Source organism: Bubalus bubalis, chromosome 8 (genome assembly GCF_019923935.1).
Source record: "Bubalus bubalis isolate 160015118507 breed Murrah chromosome 8, NDDB_SH_1, whole genome shotgun sequence".
Lineage (NCBI taxonomy): Eukaryota > Metazoa > Chordata > Mammalia > Artiodactyla > Bovidae > Bubalus > Bubalus bubalis.
Genome location: NC_059164.1, coordinates 103,809,948 through 103,826,730, shown reverse-complemented (window position 1 = coordinate 103,826,730; position 16,783 = coordinate 103,809,948). Strand labels below are relative to the sequence as shown.

Below are 16,783 nucleotides of genomic sequence, written 5' to 3'. Positions count from 1 at the left end.
AAGGCAGATCTGTGGTTGCCTGGAAAATGGTGAAGGGTTGAGGAGGAAGTATGGGGGGCTAGAGAAATTCTGCATCTCATTTGGAGTGATGGCTATACTTAACTATCAACACATATCAAGTAGAACACTCAAGACCTAGGCATTTTATTATATGTTAACTAAGGCTATGGTTTTTCCAGTGGTCATGTATGGATGTGAGAGTTGGACTGTGAAGAAAGTTGAGCACCGAAGAACTGATGCTTTTGAACTGTGGTGTTGGAGAAGACTCTTGAGAGTCCCTTGGACTGCAAGGAGATCCAACCAGTCCATTCTGAAGGAGATCAGCCCTGGGATTTCTTTGGAGGGAACAATGCTGAAGCTGAAACTCCAGTACTTTGGCCACCTCATGTGAAGAGTTGACTCATTGGAAAAGACTCTGATGTTGGGAAGGATTGGGGGCAGGAGGAGAAGGGGACGAAAGAGGATGAGATGGCTGGATGGCATCACTGACTCGATGGATGTGAGTCTGAGTGAACTCCAGGTGTTGGTGATGGACAGGGAGGCCTGGCGTGCTGCGATTCATGGGGTCACAGAGAGTCGGACACGACTGAGCAACTGAACTGAACTGAAGACTCAAGTTGACTTTTTTTTTTTTTTTTTAGGCTGCTTAATGAGGTTAACAGTGAAAAATGGCACAAAAATACTAGGAAACACCTGAGTTGAAGAGCTGTTCTCTTTGAAATTAAGAGCGTAGGAGGTCCTGGTGACCATCACTGGCACTCCAGTTGACAGGCTGCATTAGACCAGTCCAAGATAATTTTGTGACAAAGTGTGTCTGAGACTCAAAAACAACCTGCTCACAAATAATCTTTTTAAAAAATCAGCTTTCTTGTAAGTAAGCCTATTGATGCAGTTTATCAGTGCCAGGCACAGAACTGCTTACTGGGGATTCAGTCCCAAATCTTCAGGGCTCCCATTCTAGTGAAGAAAGCCATGGTAGCAGGGGAAGTGTTTAGTTGCTTCGGTTGTGTCCAGCTCCTTTTGTGACCCCATGGACCGTAGCCTGCCAGGCTCCTCTGCCCATGGAATTCTCCTTGCAAGGACACTGGAGAGGATTGCCATTTCCTACACCGGAGGATCTTTCTGACCCAGAGATCGAACCCATTTCTCTTGCTTGGGCCTCCTGCATTAGCAGGCAGATTCTTTACCACTAGTGCCACCTGGGAGGCCCCAGCAGGGGACGGGGGCTGCTTTAAAACAAACAAAAGAGTCAATTAGATAATTTCAGATGCTGACTAATCAGGTACACAATGTGTACTAAAAGGTTATCTTGTTTTTAAGGGTTTTTTTTTTCTAATTAAGGCACAAAGTGGGAAGACAGAATGGTATGGCAATAAAAAACATGAATAGACTACGCTACAGAGTATTTGCATAATCGCTTACTGTACTTCCTGGCATTTAGTAACCTTTCAATAGCATCAGTTATTATTATCATTATTATTTCCTTCCTCTCCTTCCCTTATTAGTAAAACATGAAATTTTAGGACATATGTGCAATTAAAGACATGTACAAAAACATTTATAATAGCCCAAAATGGAAACAGCCCAAACACTCAAGTGTATAAATAAATTGTGGTATGTTCATATAATGGAATACCTCCTTGCAATAAAAAGAATAAACTGCTGCTACACAGCAATTAACAACTTGAATTAATCTCACAGACATAATATTGAGTGAAAGAAGCCAAACACGAGACCACACACTATAAAATTTCATATATAAGACGTACATGGGCAGACAAAACTAACCTATGATCACAGAAGACAGAGTGGTTATGTTTGACAGAAAGCTGTTAACTGAGGGGGCGCACGGGAGCTTTCTTACGTGTTAAGACGTGTTCTTCATTCTCGATCTGAGTGGTGGTGACATAAGCGTGTACACGTACAAAAATGGAGCTGGTCACTACATATGTGAGCATTTTACGTATGTTATTCCTCATACCATCGTGCAATCAAGCTAATAAAGAAGCACACTTGAGAATATGAGTATTTCTTATGCAGTGTCTCGAAGTTTTAGCCACTGATAGGACTTCAGTGGATAGAAATGCTGGACCTTTTCTAGCATCACTCATTCATTCAGGACACATCTCCTGAGCATCTCCCAGCTGCCTCGCACCACGCAGGGTGTGCAGGACACATGAATGAACATGGCAACATAACCCCTACCCTTAAGGGCATCCTTGAAATGGGCAGTCAGACATGAGACCTACTACCCTGGGGCAATTGGCGGTAGCTTCTCAAATGTGGCTACAGGGTCCTGCAGAAGTTCACTGTCTTCCAAAAGAGCTCTCTTAGACTCTTATTCCAATCTAGTAACTGAAACATCATGCATGGCCATTCATTTCTCCAGAGGAGCAATATGGCTAATATATCTCAGAGCATGGTACTTAATTGTAACTGACATTTCTAGGTCATTGGTGGTGATGGCAAATACCCTCCTGGAAGGCTCCTTATTTGCAACAACAGCAGAGGAAAAGAGGCTATTTTAGAGAACGTGGCCTAGCTTCCACCCCACAGAGGAACATCCAACAGACGACTCTTTGTTCTCTCAGCAGTGGCAGCGGTGTGGGAATCATGAAACAACTTCAGTGACTGCCTACGGCCCCTATCATGGGCCCCAGGATTCTGTGCTCCAGATGGTGTCAGAGCCCCATGCAGTATTAATGTATGAAACATGACAAACTCTTTGCTCCTGTTTCTGGTGTGAATTAATAATTTAACATATTTTAAGACTTACTTTAAAGGATTCAAGTTAATTGATGGTCCATCCAAAGGAGTCCCAATCTTCTTACTCACTACAGAGAAGCATATTGAGAGGCAAAAATGAGAATGAGGAAGAGGTCAAGGGGCTGTGTTACCTTACAAAAGAGGTCTGAGGACAAAACAGGGTTATCAGACATGAAGCTAAAAAGGAAAAGAGAAATCAAGCCTCTGGAGAGAACACTAGAGCAAGAGAAAAGAGACTAGGAAGGCCAGCGATTCTGAACTCCCTGCATTTCTCACTCCCAAGGCTTAGCCAGCAATTATACCAACAAGACCAGAAAGGATGCCCCACAAGTCCAGTATTTAGAATTGAGACATGACAATAAGAGAATGACCAGATGTCCTGGTTCACCTAAGACAGTCTCAGTTTACATTTGTTATAAATACCAGTAGTACCCCCCTTTCCCTGCTGGCTCAGATGGTAAAGAATCTGCCTGCAAGGCAGGAGACCCAGGTTCGATCCCTGGGTTGGTAAGATCCCCTGTAGGAGGAAATGGCAACTCACTCCAGTATTCTTGCCTGGAGCATTCTGTGGACAGAGGAGCCTGGCGGGCTGCAGTCCACGGGGTCACAAAGAGTCAGACACAACTGAGTGACTAACACTTTCACTTTCTTTCTGTGCTCCTTTTAACTCTCACAAGTGTCTTAGTTTTAACAACATACTATATAGACACCTTAGTAAAAGAAACAAGAGCAATAAGCTGAAATTGACAGCCTTTGGAGGAAAGAAACCAGGTCCCCCTGATATCCTAGGGCTCACTCATCAGGTGCAGACTCCAGGGCCAATAGACCCCGGAGGAAATACAGTGCAAAGGAACTGGACCTAAAACAGGAACTTCTAACTCTACCTCGCAGAGAAATATAAGTGAAAAAATTCTAAAGAAGCAAATTACTCAGGGAGCTTAAAAGGGCTTGGACCACAAAGTGGAGATGGAGCCTTCCCACATAGGTGCTATACGAGTTTCTTGGGGCTGCCAAAACAAATTATCCTAAACTTAAGCATGGTTTAAAACAGAATTTACTCTCTTCTGGAGGCGAGGAATCCAAAATCAGAGTGTGAGCAGGGATGGCTCCTTCTAGGAGGGTGCACTCTCTGCCTCTCTCCTAGCTTCTGGAAGTTTCCCAGCAGTCCTTGTCAATCCATCATTCCCATCTCTGCCTCCATCTTCACCAGGCCACCACTCTGTGTGTCTCTGTATCTCTGAGCCCTCTCCTTTTCTCACAGGGACACCTGTCACTGGACTTGTTACCCTAAATCTGGGATGATCTCATCATGAGATCTTCAATTACATCTGCAAAGATCTTTTTCCAAATACACAGGCTCCAGGGGTTAGGACTCGGGAGTATCTTTTTGGGAGCCACCATTCAACCCATTACACATGTGTACAAAGTAGTGCCCAGGCGAGTCAAAGTTCACCAAATAGTCTTTTAAAAAAGGGTTAAAAAGTCTTTCTAAACTAAATCTGGAGGAAGAAGAAGAAACAGGATTAGACTCTCTGCAGGAGAGAAGATACAAGAAAACCAAATGCCCAAGGAGCAGACACCCTCCTCTGTGTCTCCGTTTGCGGCCACTGTGTCCAACAAGAGGCTGGACCCCCGACAGTCATTCCCTACCCCATCTCTTGCCAGTGGGGCTTTCCCTGGTGGTTGCTGCTGCTGGCCTATGCACTCCAACACAAATTACAGAGCTGAAAGGGGCAGACTGGCATCCGATGCAAATCTGCCTAGTCCTCAACCTAAATGTCCATTGACACAGGAATGGATAAGGACTATGTGCTACATATACACTGGAATGCTATTCAGCCATGAAAAGAATGAAATAATGCCATTTGCGACATATTATCACACTAAGTAAGCCAGTTAGAGAAAAGTAAATACATCATATCACTTATACGTGAGATCTTAAAAAAAATGATACAGGGACTTCTCTGGCAGTCCAGTGGTTAAGACTCTGTGTTTCCAATGCAGGGGGACAGATTCAATACTGGTCAGGGAACTAAGATCCCATATGCTGTGCAGTGTAGCCAAAAAAATTAAATTAGAAAAAAAATGATACAAATGAACTTATTTACAAAACAGAAATAGACTCACAGACATAGAAAACAAATTTATGGTTACCAAAGAGAAGGTGAAGAGGGACAAAACAGGAGTTTGGGATTAATGTGTACATATATACATTACAACATAGAAAATAGATAATCAACAAAGACCTATTGTATAGCACAGAGAACTATACTTGATATTTTCTAATAACCTATAATGGAAAAGAATCTAAAAAAGAATTTATATATATATATATATATATATATATATATATACATACACACTCTGATGCTGGGAGGGATTGGGGGCAGGAGGAGAAGAGGACGACAGAGGATGAAATGGCTGGATGGCATCACTGACTTGATGGACGTGAGTCTGAGTGAAGTCTGGGAGTTGGTGATGGACAGGGAGGCCTGGCGTGCTGTGATTCATGGGGTCGCAAAGAGTCAGACATGACTGAGCAACTGAACTGAACTGAACTGATTATATATATATATATATATATACACACACACACACACACACACACACACATACACAGACATAAGGGAGAAGGAAACGGCAACTCACACCAGTATTCTTGCCTGGAGAATCCTGTGGACAAAGGAGCCTGGTGGGCTGCTGTCCATACGGTCACACAGAGTCAGACACGACTGAAGTGACTTAGCAGCAGCAGCAGCATATACATATAAATTTATATATATATAACTAAATTACTTTACTGTACACTTGAAACTAACACAACATTGTAATTAACTATATTTCAACTTTAAAAAAAAATCTGCCTGGTCCTAAAGCCTCTGTACCTTCCACTTTGTGGTCACCAAATATATTGACTAGTACATGTGCACTCGCGCATGCACACACACACACACATTGGAAGGATACCAAAGAAGTCATCTCAGGCCACAACCATCAGGCACAATGGGTGGCTGCGATCTCAAAACTCTCCAGGGTATTTCTAGACCAAGATCCCTCCTGACCGGGTGAATTAAACAGCAAACACTGATCCCATTTAGCATGTCTACTGTCCATCAAATAGCCACAGCTATAAACAAGACATGAAACAATTAAAACTATATTAAAAAATAAGTTCTTACGTAATCCTCTTCTGAGACATGCCATCCTCTGATCAAAGCACCATTGACCACTCACTGTTTACAGCGGCATTTCCCAACCAGTTTCTGTGTGCGCCCAAACAAGGGGAAGGGTGTGGAGAGCAAAGGATGGAGGAGACTGAGTTCAGGGAAGACATTCCAGACTCAAACAGCACCATCTTTTCACCAATCAGCCCCTGCTCAGCTTCCCTGCCTCACCTGTCATGAGTCACCTCCACGTACCACTACCCCCTACCCAGTGTGCCAATACACTGCTTGCCTTCCAGCTCTGGCTCACACTATTCCTCAGTTTTGAATGCCCTTCCGAGTCCTCTCTGCTCAGGCAAACAAGGCACCCCATCAGGCACCACCGGCCAGCCACGGTATCTCTTTTCTGGACTCCAATCCAGCCTGGCCCCTCCTTTCTCTGACCTCCCAGCACACTGAGGATCGGATCCGTCATGCCACTAACTCTGGTTCTCTCTCAAGTTGTCTTGTTTCCTTCCTACTCCCAGCAAGCCCAGAGTCCTTTAGAGAAGGGAGCTCTCTGCACCAGCACAGAGCTCTCTGCTTAGCAATCGCTCAATGTCTACAAACCAAAGGTTACCTGAGGGTCCGTGAGAAATTCCAGAAGTGTGCTTTAATCGGTAAGTACCACTTTGTCCTCGGTTCTTTCTTATTAATTTCCTGAGCTTCTAATGCCAAAAGAAATGTTCCAGCAAGCTGACTTCCTTCACCTGGAGAGTTGCAAATGCCAACTGCAATTAAAACAACTCTATTTTCCAGTCAGTTTCAGACAGTCTAGGGCACCAGACTTCTTTCCGAGCAGTTAGGGAGCTAAGTTCTTTTTGTGAATTGTTTTCCAGATTTTATAATAGCTTTCTTCCTCCTGAAGGGATATATTGCATGTATGTTTTAAACCAAAGCAAACTAATTTTCACTTTGAGATTTTTTTTTTTTAATGGTGTAACACCTCTTGAGCTAATTGGAGATACCTGGGGACATCATGTAAAACTGGGGTGAGACAAAAGTTCTCTTCCAAATCAAACAGACATTCTCTCAGAAACATCTTTTTAATTCCTTTGACAAGAAAACAACTAATTAGCATCCCGATATGGGACCCCAGATATTTCTTTACTCTTTGGTTAATTTCTACCAAACCAAAGCACAAAAGGGACACACGTCCAACAAGGAGGGCGTACAAAGCCTAGGTAATTCTGGAAGGTTCTTACATTTTACTCTTTTCACTGTTTGGTGAGACCATAGGAATTGGAATTCTGGGGAGGAGGAAAGTGATGAGTAATGAGAAAGAAAACAGCTTTGTAATCTTCTTTGAAAGGTTTCATTCTGCACTGTTATTTTTACCTTAGGAAAAAAAAAAATACAATACCAATACCCTCACCTTGCTTACGCTGCAATTTCCACCATTCACAATACTTAGAATACCATATGTTAGGCATCAATTCAACAAATATTTATTACATTCCTGGCACTGTGCAAGGTGGTAAAGAAACAAAACAAATAAAATACGTCCAACTTCCACTTCCAGTCATGTGAACAGGCAGAGCTCTGAGAGGTCTCTTAAATAAGACAAACAGGAGTCCTGCCCTCATGGAGATTACAGTCTAGGGGACAACGCTTGTCACTCCTAAAAAGGGACCCGGCTGGAGGATCGAAAAAGCTCATTGCTTCCTGATGTTCGATGTTCCCGATCAGAAAAGCTAAAACGGGCCCACATGAAGAAGATGGTCATTCCTTTCAAACTTTTAAAAAGTGAATGTTTAATGTCACTCTAGGGAACTAGATGGGCAAACAGTGGAAACAGTGTCAGACTTTATTTTGGGGGGCTCCAAAATCACTGCAGATGGTGATTGCAGCCATGAAATTAAAAGATGCTTACTCCTTGGAAGGAAAGTTATGACCAACCTAGACAGCATATTCAAAAGCAGAGACATTACTTTGCCAACAAAGGTCCGTTTAGTCAAGGCTATGGTTTTTCCAGTGGTCTGTGAAGAAAGCTGAGCACCAAAGAATTGATGCTTTTGAACTGTAGTGGTGGAGAAGACTCTTAAGAGTCCCTTGGGCTGCAAGGACATCCAACCAGTCCATTCTAAAGGAGATCAGTCCTGGGTGTTCATTGGAAGGACTGATGCTGAAGCTGAAACTCCAATACTTTGGCCACCTCATGTGAAGAGTTGACTCATTGGAAAAGACCCTCCTGCAAGGGGACGATGGAGAATGAGATGGCTGGATGGCATTACTGACTCGATGGACGTGAGTCTGAGTGAACTCCAGGAGTTGGTGATGGACAGGGAGGCCTGGCGTGCTGCGATTCATGGGGTCACAAAGAGTTGGACATGACTGAGCGACTGAACTGACTGACTGACTGAAGAAAGGAGATGTAACCAGTACAGGCATGCCTCACTTTATTGTGCTTCTCAGGTACTGAATTAAAAAAAAAAAAAAAATAAGTTGAAGGTTTACGGCAACCCTGCACCAAGCCAGTTTATCAGTGCCATGCATCCAACAGCATTTGCTCACTTCATGTCTCTGTCATATTTTTGTAATTCTCATACTATTGCAAACTTTTCTATTAATAGTACTATATTTGTTATGGTGGTCTGCGATCAGTAATCTTTCCTATTGCTTTTGCAAAAACATTGACTCCCCAAAGCCTCAGATGATGGTTAGCATCTTTTACCAGTAACTAAGGTAGGTGTGTTTTTTAGACATCATACTATTATGGACTTAAGACTACAGTATGGTGTACACACAACTTTTACATGCTGTGAAGCCCAAAGTTTGTGCAACTCATTTGACTACAAAATTCTAGAATGTCTAGATCAGAACCCACAGGATCCCCAAGGTATTCCTGCACACAATTCTAGAATACGTATCTGCCACTAACTTCACAGAATGTTCTAGTTCAAAGGATTGCCGAGAGTTCTAGTTTCCTTATTATACAACCTAGGAAGCCGAGGCCCATGAGGTCAGTGTCTGAGTTCATAGTGGCCACTTGTCACAGTGTAGACATGGGGACTGGACCCCATGTCCTGGGTCTGAAGTAGGTACATTGCCACAAGCACCTCCCATCCTCTCTGCAGGATGCTAACCTTCCTCCCTGGACTCGAGGAATTCAAGGGGATGATGTGCAGGAGCTGAGAGGAGAAACTGTTGTTGTTCAGTCGCTCAGTCATGTCCAATTCTTTGTGACCCCATGGACTGCACGGTGCCAGGCTTCCCTGTTCTTCTCTATCTCCAGGAGAAGAGGAAAGACCATTCATTTTTTTCTTTAGAACTTTTTTATATTGGAGTACCCCATGGACAGAGGAGCCTGGCAGGATCGCAAAGAGTCAGACGCGACCGAGCAACTAACACACTCAAATAGCCAATTAACAAGCTGTGATAGTTTCAGGTGAACAGAGAAGGGATTCAGCCATATATACACATCAATCCCCGCTCCCATCCAGGCTGCCACGTAACACTGAGCCGAGTTCCCTGTGCTGTATGACAGAGGAAGGACCATTCTTGTTCTGTTTCCCTACATTTGCTACTGAAGGACACAGTGGTGCACGCCTCAGGGGATCCTTGTAAAGACAGCCACACCACTGACCCTGGCACAAACCACAAAATGAGGGAGGAGGGAGCCTCCCAGTCACCTGGACACCCACTAAACAGTGACTATCCGGCAAGGCTTACGGCTGCTCTTCTTGCCCTGTCAATTCTGAAACTCGCTCTTCCTGCAACTCGGGCATCATTCCTACTTTCTGCATCTCTGATAGCACAACATGAGACAGAGAAGACAGGCCAAGACAGGTGGGGCAGCATTCAGGACACTAAAAACCTTAAAACCAAGGGGCAATAAGAAAATAATTAAAGGAAAAGAACCAGGGGAATCATCAGTGTTGGACATAGCACATGAAACCGGCCTGGAATTCAGTCTTGAATTTCCTTTTTTTTTCAGTGTTCTTTTTTTTTTTTTAACAATATTTTATTGGTTTTGCCATATATCAACATGAATCCACCACAGGTATACACGTGTTCCCCATCCTGAACCCTCCTCCTTCCTCCCTCCCTGTACCATCCCTCCGGGTTGTCCCAGTGCACCAGCCCCAAGCTTCCAGTATCGTGCATCGAACCTGGACTGGCGACTCATTTCATACATGATATTATACATGTTTCAATGCCATTCTCCCAAATCATCCCACCCTCTCCCTCTCCCACAGAGTCTAAAAGACTGTTCTGTACATCAGTGTCTCTTTTGTTGTCTCGTATACAGGATTGTCGTTACCATCTTTCTAAATTCCATATATATGCATTAGTATACTGTATTGGTGTTTTTCTTTCTGGCTTACTTCACTCTGAATAATAGGCTCCAGTTTCATCCACCTTATTAGAACTGATTCAAATGTATTCTTTTTAATTGCTGAGTAATACTCCATTGTGTATATGTACCACAGCTTGCTTATCCATTCATCTGCTGATGGGCATCTAGGTTGCTTCCATGTCCTGGCTATTATAAACAGTGCTACGATGAACATTGGGGTACACGTGTCTCTTTCAGTTCTGGTTTCCTCAGTGTGTATGCCCAGCAGTGGGATTGCTGGGTCATAAGGTAGTTCTATTTCCAGTTTTTTAAGGAATCTCCACACTGTTCTCCATAGTGGCTGTACTAGTTTGCATTCCCACCAACAGTGTAAGAGGGTTCCCTTTTCTCCACACCCTCTCCAGCATTTATTGCTTGTAGACTTTTGGATCACAGCCATTCTGACTGGCGTGAAATGGTACCTCATAGTGGTTTTGATTTGCATTTCTCTGATAATGAGTAGTGTTGAGCATCTTTTCATGTGTTTGTTAGCTATCTGTATGTCTTCTTTGGAGAAATGTCTAGTTCTTTAGCCCATTTTTTGATTGGGTCATTTATTTTTCTGGAGTTGAGCTGTAGGAGTTGCTTGTATATTTTTGAGATTAGTTGTTTGTCAGTTGCTTCATTTGCTATTATTTTCTCCCATTCTGAAGGCTGTCTTTTCACCTTGCTAATAGTTTCCTTTGTTGTGCAGAAGCTTTTAAGGTTAATTAGGTCCCATTTGTTTATTTTTGCTTTTATTTCCAATATTCTGGGAGGTGGGTCATAGAGGATCCTGCTGTGATGTATGTCCAAGAGTGTTTTGCCTATGTTCTCCTCTAGGAGTTTTATAGTTTCTGGTCTTACGTTTAGATCTTTAATCCATTTTGAGTTTATTTTTGTGTATGGTGTTAGAAAGTGTTCTAGTTTCATTCTTTTACAAGTGGTTGACCAGTTTTCCCAGCACCACTTGTTAAAGAGATTGTCTTTAATCCATTGTATATTCTTGCCTCCTTGGTCAAAAATAAGATAAGAGGAAGAGATAGGGAATCTACCTGATAAAGAATTCCGAATAATGATAGTGAAATTGATCCAAAATCTTGAAATCAAAATGAAATCATAGATAAATAGCCTGGAGACAAGGATTGAGAAGATGCAAGAAAGGTTTAACAAGGACCTAGAAGAAATAAAAAAGAGTCAATATATAATGAATAATGCAATAAATGAGATCAAAAACACTCTGGAGTCAACAAATAGTAGAATAACAGAGGCAGAAGATAGGATTAGTGAATTAGAAGATAGAATGATAGAAATAAATGAATCAGAGAGGAAAAAAGAGAAACAAATTAAAAGAAATGAGGACAATCTCAGAGACCTCCATGACAATATTAAACGCTACAACATTCGAATCATAGGAGTCCGAGAAGAAGAAGACAAAAGGAAAGACCATGAGAAAATACTTGAGGAGATAATAGTTGAAAACTTCCCTAAAATGGGGAAGGAAATAATTGAATTTCCTTCTTGATAAGTCTCTATGAAGTCCTCCACTGACGGATCATTTTTTCTACTGACCCCTCTCTCTTCCTTCTTGCCTTTTTTTTTTTTTTATTTCCTTTGCCCTATCTTGCCTCTCTCTTTGGTCCCGGCTGACAAAAACTAGAATTTCCAGAGTTCAATTTTTCTTCCTATTCTGACCACTGGCCTTGATTCACCTCTAAGTGGGCAAGACATACAGTATCTGGCTATGGGAACAAACTAGCTATAATGGTTGTCTTTATGGCTACGTAAACAAGCTATTATCATTATCTTTCATTCAGAGCTTTCAGATTCACAAAGAAAAGTGGTTTCTAAAAAAGAAGAAGAAAAACAATGGACAAGATGAAAAAGGAAAAAGTCCTTATCAGTAATTTTCTCCCTCACCATGATACATTTGTGTAATCACATTTAAGGTTGAGTCTGCAGTCTCCATGCAGTACTGGGGGATGGGGTTCGTTTTGCATAATCTACGCCCTTTGCCCTCTGAAGCTGACAAGCATAAAATTCTTAAATGCAACACTCTCATGGCCCATTGATAAATCCATTATCAATAACAATTCCTTGGTCCACGGTGGACAAAGAACCTGCATTAGACAGGACAAACCTGGGTTTCAACTTTCCTTCTTGATATGTTGCTAGAGAGTCCTTCACTGAGGCGTACAGAAAAGGCAACATCAACATGTGAAAGATGTCAACAAATTTTTGGTTTGGGAAGGGTTTTTTTGCTTTTTTTAATTGAAATATAAGTGATTTACAACATTTCAGGTATACAGCAAAGCGATTTTGTTACACATATTTTTCTTCAGATTCTTTTCCTATAATGGTTATTACAGGATACTGACTATATTTCCCTGTGTTATACAGTAGGTCCTTGTTATTTATTTTGTATATAGTAAGTAGTGTGTGTATCTGTTAATCCCAAACTCCTAATTTATCCCTCTCCCCTTTAACCCCTTTGGTAACCATAAGTTTTTTCTATGTCTGTGACTCTGTTTTTGTTTTATAAAGTTCCTTTGTAGCCACGTAAGTGATATCATATATTTGTCTTTGACTTCATTTAGTATGATAATCGGAGAAGGCAATGGCACCCCACTCCAGTACTCTTGCCTGGAAAATCCATGGACAGAGGAGCCTGGTAGGCTGCAGTCCATGGGGTCGCTAAGAGTCGGGAACGACTGAGCGACTTCACTTTCATGCATTGGAGAAGGAAATGGCAACCCACTCCAGTGTTCTTGCCTGGAGAATCCCAGGGATGAGGGAGCCTGGTGGGCTGCCGTCTATGGGGTCGCACAGAGTCAGACATGACTGAAGCGACTTAGCAGCAGTATGATAATCTCTAGGTCTATCCATGTAGCTGCAAATAGCATTATTCCATTCTCTTTTTATGACTAATACTCCACTGTGTGTGTGTGTATACATATACACACATATATACCACATATACCACACACACATACACCACACCTTTATCCATTCATTTTTCAATGGACACAAGTTGCTTTCATGTCTTGACTACTATAAATAGTCCTGCTATGAACACTAGGGTACATGTATCTTTTCAAAATATGTTTTTGTCTGGACATATGTCCAGGAGTGGGATGGCTAGAGCATACAGTAACTTTTTAGTTTAAGGAACTTCCATACTGTTCGCCCTAGTGGCTGCACCAGTTTACGTTCCCACCTAAAGTGTAGGAGGGTTCCCTTTTCTCACACCCTCTCCAGCATTTATTATCTCTATGTTGCTATAGAGTACTTCACTTTAAAAAAAAGTTTTTTAATTTTTAATTGGCAGATGATTACAATATTGTAGACTTTTCGATGATAGCCATTCTGATCAGTGTGAGGTGGTACCTCACTGTAGTTCTGATTTGCATTTCTCTAATAATTAACAATACTAAGCACCTTTTCATGTGCCTGTTGGCCATCTGTATGTCTTTAGAAAAATGTCTATATCTTCTGCCCATTTTTTACTGCGTTTTTTTTTTTTTAATATTGAGCTGTATAAGCTGTTTGTACATTTTGGCAATTAAGCCCTTGATGGTTGCCTCATTTGTGAATATTTTCTCCCATACTGTAGGTTGTATTTGTTTTGTTTATGGTTTCCTTTGCTGTGCAAAAGCTTTTAAGTTTAATTAGGTTCCACTTGTTTATTTTTGCTTTTGTTTCCACTACTGTAGGAGCTGGATCTAAAAAATATTGCTGCATTTATGTCAAAGGGTTCAACAAATTTTGAAAGACAGAGAGCAGGTGGAGGAGGGTATCTGGCTAAACAGTGTAAAGGAAGTTATAATCTCAGCAAGTTGAAAGTGGGGATGGTAACCAAAACAGAGTGATTCTCTACCACAGAGCCCTGGAGAGGCTCCCAGCTGAGGGTCCAGGTACACAGGGAGAAAAAACAAAGTTTTGTTTCTCAGGTCTCAAAGAGAAGCAATCTAAGCAGCATCACACCTTTCATTACCAACGGATTCATTCTTTCAAATTTTAGACATAGTTCATTTCAACTTCGTTTGACCAGGTAGAGGATTCTATCAACCAAGAACAAAAGCATTTTCAAACAAACATGGACTCAAAAAATTACCCTGTTTAAAGAAGTTGCTACTGGATGTGCTACAGCAAAAAGAGGAACTAAACTAAGAAAAACAAAGGCAGGACATTAATGAAAAGGGGATTTTAAATATGAGAGTGGTCAAAGTCCTTGGATTACTGGGTTTGCACTACCGGCCTAAAGAAAGAGCCTCCAGAGCAGAACGAAAGAGGGATGTGAGAAGGGGAAACAGAACTTACAGATTCTCTCTCCTGGTGAGCTGTTTGGAAAACAGGATTGATAGATATTTACAGCTCTATTAGAATCTCAGGGAGAGGGAGGTGGCAGGCGGGTTCAGGATGGAATGGACCCATGTATACCTGCGGCCAATTCAAGTTGATGCATGGCAAAAACCATCACAATATTGTAAAGTAATTATCCTCCTATTAAAATTAATTAAAAAAAGAATCTCGGGGAGAAATTAGCAAAAGATACATAAAACACTGAGCAATTTTTTGAAAGGCAGTTTTATTACCTCTAGGAAAATAAAATGTATGAGAAGTAAATAGAATCTGAGTACACTATCTAGCTCAGAAGTATTAATAAATGATATTTACAAAGTCATAATAATGTAAATACTGATAAGGGATTTTAACCAAAAATTGTGATATAATTATATTGAGATAAAGAGGTGGATGAAGCAGCATAGGATATAAGGACTAAAATTCAATCGATGATATCAAAGTTTAAATGTAATATCTAATACATCATGACATAAGTGTATCACTTTAAAATGAGGAAACAATTAAAAAACATCCAAAGTAACTAAAAAGTTGGCTTGGAAAATAAGAGGCAAAGGACTGGCCTTTTTTCTTTAGGACACTTTTAGTTGTATTTTATTACCACTTTTACTTGGATTAAAAAGTATTAATAAAAATAAAACTAAATTTAAATTTTGCATCCCATTAATATATACTCTGAATTAACATTTTTATAAAACCTGAAATTATTGTGTAAATAGAATAATTGCATTAGGGTGCATTATTTTATTAAAACATTTAAATAAATGTAAACATTTAAAACATTCTATGCACAAGAAAAGAACATGACTTCTTTTTTTTTGTTTTTCCCCCCATGGTAAGTATATGTTTAATTTTATAAGAAATTTTCAAAATCTTTTCCAAAGTGGCTGTACTAATTTTTACATCAGTTTTTTTAATTGAGGTATAGTTGATTTACCATGTGTTAATTTCTGCAATATTCTGTTAATTTCAGCAAGATGATTCAGTTATACATTCTTTTTTTATTCTTTTCCATTATGGTTTATCATAGGAGACTGAATATAGTTCCCTGTGCTGTACAATAGGATGTTGTTTATCCATTCTATCTATAAAAGCTTACATCTGCTAACTTCAAGCTCCCATTCCATCCCTCCCCTAGCCACGTCACCACCAGTCTGAAGAACATGACTGCTTTGTAACAGACACATCTGCTCACTTGATCATAACCTGGTAAACTGCATATTACCATTTCTTCCTTCAGATGAAGACACAGAAGTCAACCTGCCCAAAGTCACAAGTCTCAGAACAGTTTGAACCTCCCCCTAGTCTCTGCCTCCAATCATTGATGCCACATCCCTGTGCTAAGCCAGATCCCTCAATGCTAATACCCCCAAATTTTGAAGAAAGACCTTGCCCATCTCAAAGCTATAGTCGCAAGCTCCATCTTCACCCCAAGCCACTCTCCTGCCCTTATCTAAAATCTGCCCCTTTACCATTACAGAGCCTCCAGAAGGTGGTTCGGACAGTAAAGAACCTGCCTGCAACACAGGAGACCCGGGTTTGATCCCTGGGTTGGGAAGATCCCCTGGAGAAGGGAATGGCAACCCACTCCAGTATTCTTGCCTGGAGAATTCCATGGACAGAGAAGCTTGGCAGTCTACACAGTCCATCGGGTCGCAAAGAATTGGACACAACTGAGTGACTAACACTTTCACTTTTTTTTTTTTTTAACCATTACAATTGAACTCTTTAGCATAAGCAAACCACGTCCTGCTGACCCTTTTGATTCCATGGCAAAGGCAGAGGCCTGCCCTGATCCACATCCATGATGGCTGCATCTGCAGGAGGGGAGCACCCAGCCCCTTCACTTCCAGGTACCTCCATCAACCTCTCCCCACCTGCAGGGCCCTGGCTGGCTCCCTTCACCGGCCCCTGCCTCCCTTTATCTGAGATGGGACCAAACAGGGGGATTCCCCACTGAGGATACTTAGCAAATATATCTGCAAAAGGCATCAAAGCATGTTAATAAACGCTTAACGTGAGTTTGTTGAGTGCCAACCCAAGATGTTAGTGTAGCACAGAGCACAGAACGTGAAAGAACGACGTCCCAGCCCACATCATCCAGGGCACCTCGGTACCTGCAGGCAATCCTAGT

The 16,783-nt window shown here is 41.4% G+C and overlaps 1 protein-coding gene across 3 annotated transcripts in view; it reads right to left on the bottom strand.

The window, feature by feature from the left end:
• The window catches only part of TMEM178B (transmembrane protein 178B), a 415,633-nt gene that overhangs the window by 352,674 nt on the left and 46,176 nt on the right, over nucleotides 1-16,783 (bottom strand). The gene's annotated exons all lie outside the window — the stretch shown is intronic.